Consider the following 9,585-nt stretch of genomic DNA (forward strand, 5'->3'; position numbering starts at 1 on the left):
CTTTGATATTATTTTTCTCAAAATTGTAACGTGATATCTAAATACCGACAACAGATTTGCGTTCAGCACGCAAAATTCTATAAAAATCACATTGTCTCAGTACATCCGCAATAAAATTGTCTATTTTTGCAGGCTAAAATTATTTAAGGAATCCGGGAATTTTTGGACACCCTGTATATTATACAAACCCAAATCTGGATTGTTCTTTACATTTTTTACTAACCTTTTTAAGCATATAAATGCACAATTAATTTTATTTTAATACTCCAATAATTAAAAAACACTCATTTGACTACTTCAGTATCAATCATAAATTCCGATTTCCCTTGTAGAAAAAATACTACTGAGCACTACTGCACTACAGGAGTGTAATAATTAATATGCGACGTGATCGGATAGGGCGGCATCGGCAGAGTAGAGCGCACTTAAACCCGTGCTCCGAATTTTACGGAAAAGCTACTCACACGAAATGCAAACTTGACTTAAAGTTGGTTTATAATAGCTGTAACCGTAAGAAATTGGCCAATCATAGTCGATTTACAGAAGAATAATCAACTATGATTGGAGAATTTCTTACGGTAACGGCTATTATAAACCATCTCTTACACTCACCGCACGCACGACCCATCTGATCGGTAAAATCAGTGACTTTACAAGAATAGTTTATCTTACCACGGCACGCTGTCTTAGTTCAGAAATCCTCGAGGCGTCGGTCCTTCTCTCGACTCGTGGCGAGGCCCACTCGACCCACAGCTTCTTCTTTTTCTTGATTATTGGTTCCCACCTCCAGAATTACAAGGACAATACGACCATGATACAAAAACAGTATTAGAAATCAAAGCTCAAAAGACAACAACGTTGTCCCGACAGGCCGATTGTGATGTAAACGGCAATTAAGAAAATATCAGTAATGGGCAAACACGTCTCAACAAGTAGGAGGTCTTAAACGGACTCTCTCGATTCACAGCAAAGTGAATCACAAGGATCTATCGCAGGTGGCACGTAGGATCTCTCGCCCCACGCACGGGGGCTCGTAACGCCTCGCGATTGGGTCTGCTTAATCGCGCAATCTTCGCGGTCCTCATTAATTAGGCTGTCGCGTTTCAGCACGTAATTTGAGGCGGGTCGGTGTTTTTGAACAGTCCGCGAATTCTCCCGTGGTTTTTCCGACGTTGGATGGCTATCCTTACGGATCTTTTACCTTGTCCGCAGCCTCCACGCTCGGGACCAAGGCAGAAATCTCTTTTTGCAACTCTACTGTCGGGATCTCCCACGCGATATTCTGTGTGGAGTGTCGACTTCCTCTCGTCCGACTTTCCCTCTTGTGATATTCTGCAAGATGCAACGACTTTAATGTTGCATACGTGCGTGACGATATGAAAGTAATTAAATAATGAACGGAGATCACCCGTGATGCGCGTTCCCGCTGTCCTGTGCACGATCCCATAATTTCCTGATGGCGTACGTCCTCTTTCTTGCAATTTTCTCGCCGGGTGAGACATCTTTGATACAGCTTCGATACAGCAAAATTAGCCGCCGATTTCAAAGTTCGCGCAAAACGTCCGTAAAATTTAACGGACAAACGCACACAAAACAAAAACGCGAGAAATCTCAATTGCACGCACCAACACGTCTGTCTCCGAGCCAAGAGGACCTATAACCGCAGCATTCGTTTTTCGGTTAGATTTTACGATCCCTGTGACAAGCAACCAAACAAGACGTCACGTCACAGTATACAATTACAACAGTTTTCTCTTATAGAAAAATACTGAATTTTAAGCAAAAAAATTATTGGAAATTATTGGAAAACTATTCCATCCATTATATTGTTACGCTCAGCGCAGTTCAGAGTAGCAACCAAGGTGCCGCGCAACACTACTCGTTTACTCGCGCACTCACGCCCGAATTAAGCAAGACTTCTTTACTCAACATGGAATCACTGTTATTGTAAGTCACGTTACAATAAGCACGTCCATTCGGCAGAACGGCTTGTCACCAAATCCCACAAATCCAGCTGTCCAGTTGACAGCTAGTTTACAAACTCAGCCGTTGTCACGGAGAACGCTACGCGGCCTCATTCACCCTGCAGCTCGATCTCGCCTCGCATGGGTGGCTCACCTCGGGGCACAACACTATTTATAAAATATATTTTTTAAAACATTGTAACATATTTTTTTATAAAAATCTCTCTAAATTGGAATCACTGAAAAACGTTAAACAGTATACTTATAATGATTTCAGTAGTATACTTATAACTACATCAATCAGAGTTTCGTTGTCTTCCAGTGATCATACACTGATTTCGACCAGTAAAAGTATCCCCCTCTCTTAATTACTAAAAGACAGTAAAGAGTTATTAATAATCACAGACATAAGTTTACTACACATTAAGAAGACTCAGATTTAAAGAGTAAGAATTTATAAGTCATATAATAAAAAAAAAAAAAAATACAAAATTTTATAAAAATATTTTGTTAAGAGTTCAAATTCTGTCATTAATTAAAATAATAATCAAATAAAATTGTTATTAAGTAATATTTTTTAATATTAAAATCTCATTAAGTATATAAACTAGTTCACAGCAATGATAATGTTTATTTTAATAACATTTTAAAAATTATTTAAAGTCAAAGATTTAATATACAAATGAGGATTATAATAATCCGAATCGTAAACGATCAAAATTATTCAATAGCATAGTATGAAGTTTTTGTTCATAAATGCCTTCATAAACGTACTGATTTGTCATCTCTTATTGATTTTCATAACTCAGTTACAATGCAAACTGTATCAAATTATAAATTACATATGTACCCTAGTTATAATTATGACCAAAATAATTAATATTTCAAGAAATAATTATTTCACACAAAATAATTATTAATGATTAAGTCTACGTGCAACAAATAAAATAATTTATAACATATTATGCACCCTAATTGCTACCCCGTTATCCCAAGTTTGTCTAGACTGTCATAATATACGTCCTCGCTCTCTCTTTTGTTTCTGTGTTTATTCTTATTTTTTGACTGAAAATTCTGTACTCGCGGAAACAGTTGTGATCGCGTACAAATTATTAGAATATAAGCAGCATTTTGCATAACGTTCCTGATAGTAATCCGTACAACATTTACGATAGTACGCAATTTCACGATGAACGAACTTTGAAAATACACGTAATGAACAAACTTTGAATATAGGAAGGTTTTAACAAATTATCAATATACAAAATGTCATATTTATGTCATGCGATACATAAATGATAAAACGTGAGGTTAATTACGACAGTATTTACTAATTAGCACACCGCACCCTCAGACCGAAGTCGATCGAAGTTTCATATCCGCAAAATTCTGTTTAATGATAAATAAATTGGAAAACAACGTTGAAAACTTTGCTCTGATAACATGTGATACGATATAATTAATAAAGTCGAATTAATGGTTAATTAAAATACAATGGTCTGTTGAAAAATATACAATCAAAATTTAATATTGCTCACTTAATACATTTACATACAAATTACATAAAATATATATTATTAGTAAATGTTCGATACATCACAAATTTTAATTACTTAAAATACTCGGCGATTCGTTATATTATCTCGTACTTTTAATCCAAAAACGATAATCAAATTATATTTAAAATAGCGGATATTTAAAATGTGATATAAAATATATAGAAACGTTGTTAAGAAAAGCATTATTACTTATAAATATTGCAATAAAACAATTGTTTCATTGTGACAATTTCTATTTTCTGTTGTATCGATGCCTATAATAAACTATATCGATTAAGCATATGCGCCGCTAAAGATTTTCTATACTAATTTTTAGAGATATTTTTATATATACAACTGTATGTTAATTTCATTAAAAGGAAATACAAATATTTGCATTATTTAATTTAATTTAATTTATAAATACAAATATTCTCAAGTAAATAAATAATAAAACATAAAATGTATTTACAAAAATAATTTTAAAAATGCAATTTAAATTTTACATGTCGAATACATGTTTACAGAGTGTTTAAATATCTTCAAATATCTTTATAAGATCAAATAAATAAATCGCGCAAAATATCTACTTTGCTGAATATCTTAATACATTATTTATTGTACAAGTTAATCACGCAATTATAATTACACATTATAATGATTATAGAGATTGATCAAGAAAATCTTAAAGTATTTTAAAAAAAAACTGAAAATTTTATGAAACGTCTCTCAGCATTATAATTAAAGATTTCATAGTTATTTTGTTAAACATTTATTGAAAATTTTATTTTTCATGAACTTTAAAGCAAGTAACTAATTTTATCCGTCTTTTATTATTTCCTTCTTTTGGCAATAATTAAATAGGGAAACAACGATTTATGAAAATTTTTTAAAAAGACGTTATTTTGAAAAAAACATCTTTCATAAACAATTAGCAAAATTGTAACTTATAGAAAGAAGTTACACTGTGTGATCCGTGTGAGACAATACTTATTCGGCATTTATTGCGATCTCAGTTTTTCGTAATAAATCTGGGGACTCGATTCCCTTTTACTATCTACTTTTTTTTTAATGAGAGGTGCCAGACATGCAGATTCACCAATTTTACAATTACATATGTTACTTTGTGTCAGAGAATACAGTGATTATACACGGTATATTATTTATACAGCTGTTTGTATCCTTAAGTGTCAATATAGATGTGGTAATGCGGTAATTGTGTGTATTACAACTTACAGTGCACACACATGCACACACACAATTTTGTATTAGGATTTTGGTCTCAAATTAATCTTAGGAATTTATCCTTAAACATTATTACAGTTGTTACCACACTTTTTGTAATATTTAAAATTATCTATATATTACCGGTACCCATAATAGATTTTTACATTTAAAACAGTAACATCTTGAGATGTCATCAATCAAAGAGCTAGTATTTTATTATAAAATATTACTTAAGACAGTTTTTGAAATAAGAATTGTCTATGAATACCAGCCTATGTGATATATTGTGGGACGGGGAATCGCAACGAAGCGTGGTTCTTTCGAAGATGACAGTGAGATGAGATTAATGTTAATAAAGTTTATTCGGTACAAATTGCAGATGCAGCAGTGGGTAATAAGGCGCGATAAACGATGTAGAGGAAGATAGCGCGCGAGAGAAAAAAATTGATACTAGAAAGACGACGACGCGAACATTAAACTACGTATCGCAATTCCCAATATATACAGTATCATAATCAACATAGTTAAACCTCAGCCGACACACTATATTGGATTCAATATTTTGCCACACATGGGTGTAAGTCACCGAACCATTTTCAATTGCGTATATGCGGTATCTAATAGATTAAAGAATTTGAACAATTTTTTTTTTAATCGATGACTCCGAAGGTCAAGAAGAAGAATGAATAGGTGTGAGTACTTATTGAGAAATTGAATATATTTGAAATATTCAGCAGAGATGGAAACGTACTCGTGAAAAAAACGATTTCTTTTTGAATTTGTAGTCGCAAAAGAAAAACTTTTAAAGAGATTTTTCCAACTGATTTTAAAAGGTAATAGAAAGTACTTTAAAAAAGAAATATTGTTGTTCAATTTTTCTCAAAAAATACATTTATTCTGCTAAGTGAAGGGCCCTTTTTAACGTAGGATAAGATGAGTTAATAGAATAAATCAATAAATCATTCGTTTCTAATTATAAAACTTGAAAAAAACATAAAATATGTACAATGTAATATATTTTATTATTTATTACATAAAACATTTGCAATAAATTTTTGCTGTATGATGCTTACACAACGGTTTGTCACATTTTAAACATTTATACATTGTTTTTTAATCAAGAGTAGACGGACATAATGAATATCTTTTTGGCTTGGCCATTTTATTATCTGCCAACAAATTGCGAAAATCTTGATCTTCAGGAATGTCTGTGTAGTCTATAAATCTTTTGATTTGTGTACGCAATACCGTTTGTAACGTTGAAAAAGCAAGACGATACGTTACAAATGGCTTGATGACTCTTTAAATCTGAATCAGTAGATAATCATTGATTACCAGTGGCACACTCGGCATTGATAAATCAGTAATTTTTTTAATCTAAAAATCAATAAAAAGTTACTAGAAATCATTGAAAAGCTCTTATTGATCAAAGTATTAATGAATACACTCGTAAATACTAATAAATACGCAATAGTCATTAATAAATACACGAAAAATTCATTAATTTTTCAGTTCAGATAATCACTGATTATCAATGGCATACTTGGCATTGATGATCAGAAGTATTAACTGATAATCAGTGATTATTCACTGATTCAGATTGTGAGAGGAACGTTATAATTAGCTCTCGTATGTAATACTTACGACATTTTTCTGAGTTATCTTTCAATAAATTATAAATTATAAATGAATTAACGCTAGCTTTGTCTAACATTTCATAAAAATATTGCATAGGCCATTTATGCATTTTTCTAGCTGTGGTAAAATCGTGATATTTTTTATTAAAACGCCGAAACAAACCAGTTTCTCGTTGGTCAGAGTATAAAACTAAAGTCAAAAATTATAGAAAATGTTATTAATTAACTTATTCCAGTTAAAAACATGGATTATACATTGATATAGACAACGTGAAAGAAATCATGTAAGCAACATACATCTCCATTAGCATCCACCCTGCAACCTAATATATACTACGCGTTTTCATTGTATAGTCGCTGGCACGAGGCGCTTTGTACGATCGAACGCGAGTTGATCAAACGAATATCTCATTACGAAGTCGCGTTTTACTTGTCAAACAAATCACAAAAAACAGCCGCAAGGCGTGCCCACTTCGAAAGATTTACAAAATGCTTGTAAAATGTATTATGTCCTTTGATATAACCGCCCACATGCGATCCCTCGTTAACATTTCCAATAAACGGCTGCATCCAATTCAGAACCCAACGCCGTATACGCTCTTTAGTTGTTTAGTTGACTTATATTTATTTACATAATTTAAAATGTAACAAATATTTGTTTTAGTAAGCTCTACTCTAATTAAATATCAAAGTTTAAAATAATGCTCATGTACATAAACATACATGATAAAAATCTCAAATATAATTGTTTAATTAAAAATACTGGAAAATTTAAAATAATAAAAGTTTACGTAATTTTTAATTTTATCTTATCTGAAATTTTCGTATTTTACGTAACATTTATCTGGTTATCAAATAAAATTTAGTGATGTAATATAAACATTTAATTATAATTTAATAAAATTATAATATGCTAATAAAAAAAACAAAAATTTTAAAGTTTATCAGAAATGAATTCTAAAAATTTTTGATATTCTTTATTCTATATTTTATTTAAGATTTTATTTTTTTATTTAATAAATGTTATAAGTGAGATATTAACTTTTATACGATACACTATAACAAATAAGTTTAATATTTTCAAGTTGCAAACCTCGAAAATTAATTGTCTATATGTAATTTACACAGAAACGTTAATATAAAAGAATAGCGAAATAACGTCTTTATGCTACGTCCACCATCTATCAAATAAACAAATTGCCGTCTAATAAATAATAAACATATTTCATTGATATAGACGATTTCCTGTTAATTTCTTTTTCCTTCCGTGTAATGCATAAAACGCGGAATACATTATCATTTATGAATTTTTAACGAGATGCAGCAGCAGTACGGCTGAAGATAATTCAATGCACTCATACATTATTCTACGGTCATGACATATAAGCATCCGTATATACAAGTACTGTATAAATAAATTACTTTAGCAATTTTTTTTATATAAGAATTACTACGCCATGCGATTGAGTGCAACTACATGTAATGATATTTAAAAAATTCAAAATTATGATTATTTTTAAGAAACTTTAAAACACATATAACACATCGACAACTGCCTTTTTCATACAACTGTGTAACATAAAATAATGCAGTCAAATAATGATATAATAAATGCGTTACATCAAGAGACACAATCTCGTTCCAAGCATATGTATAATGCAAGATTGTCTCATATATCTATACACAAACCAGCCAGTGCGAGTAATCGAGATTATTGGATCTCAGAAATGGCTCAACCGATCAAGGTCTTATTATGCTCAATCAATAATTGAGTTTGATTTATATAGTAACCATGTCATTGTTTCTGTTCTACGTCATAAACAAAAATTATATATTAATGTAATTATATTAATGTAATAATTATTTTAATGTAATTAGTTTAATATGTAGCAACTTTTTTTATTAAAAAGCATTATCATTTCTATTTATTTTTTTTTTATATTAATAATATTTGAAATCTAAATATTTGTTTGTACTTTTTTGTACAGTTACAACTTTCAACACTCTTGGCAGAACTCTCAACATTCTATTGAGAAGTTTTTTAACAAATCCAACTTTAATAGATCTTTGACAGATGTCTTTTGAGTATTAAAAATTAATATTGATAAAAAAACGTAATGCTACATGATACAATAATGTATTCTTAAGGCCGTCTTTATTAAAAATAAGATATAATGTATTTCAAAAATGTAAAGATAAAAATAAAATTATAAATGTATTTATACTATATAAAAGTGCAAACAAAGGTATGAAAACGACATACTGATATTTCATATTTTTATTTCTGAATTTTTATTTTTTAAAACAAAAGTTTTTCAAATAATTTCAAGAAATATCTTAAAGATATTTTTAACAAGACTTTTTAAATATCCACAAGACCTTGATGTTTTGTTGGAAAAATACGACGATTCCGAATTAATAATGCAAAGACGTATCAGAGTTTCGTTTGAAATACCAACAATAGTAAAGAAATCATTTAATGTTGCAACATTTATGAATAATGCTTTAAAACATTAAATATAAGCATGAAAGATATCGATAAGACCTAAATTATTATGTATAGCACTTAAACGTAATAATAACGTTACTAAAAGTTTTAACATTTTCAATATCCAATACAGTTATTAAGCTGAACCTCCATAATTTTTTATTTTTACATTTGTATCGCTACACTTTTAGATACTTCAAAGAAACAGTTCTTTTTGCGCGTTATTAGAATATTCGATAATTATAAATTAAAACGTGCAATATCTTATATATGTTAATTTAGAAACACAAGTCAACTTACATATAATGTATAAGCATACATATAGAGTGTTCTAAAACAGCACCGTCATAAAGAGTGATAAATCTAATATTTTTTAAGTGGTAACTTATACGTTTCAAAACGTTTTAAAGTTACGATAAAGTTATATTAAAAGTTTTTTTGAAATAAGTTCTAGATTGCTAAATTTGTCATATTACAATAGATTCTAAATAACGTTGGGTAATTATTTATTATAGAGGACCCAACTCCAATCATGTTGGCCTTGACATATGTTATAGAGACAAGGATACTGAACAACTTTTTCTTATAAATTAATCGGCGCTCTCGTACAGTTTTCAAGATATACATAGAGAAAGAAAAAAGGTATTTTTCTTAATTATTTCAGAAAATATTCATTTTACAAAAAATGTGTCAAACAATAAATGAAGCTCGTGTAAAGCTCTATAAAAGAG

Source organism: Solenopsis invicta, chromosome 1 (assembly GCF_016802725.1).
Source record: "Solenopsis invicta isolate M01_SB chromosome 1, UNIL_Sinv_3.0, whole genome shotgun sequence".
NCBI classification, from domain to species: domain Eukaryota; kingdom Metazoa; phylum Arthropoda; class Insecta; order Hymenoptera; family Formicidae; genus Solenopsis; species Solenopsis invicta.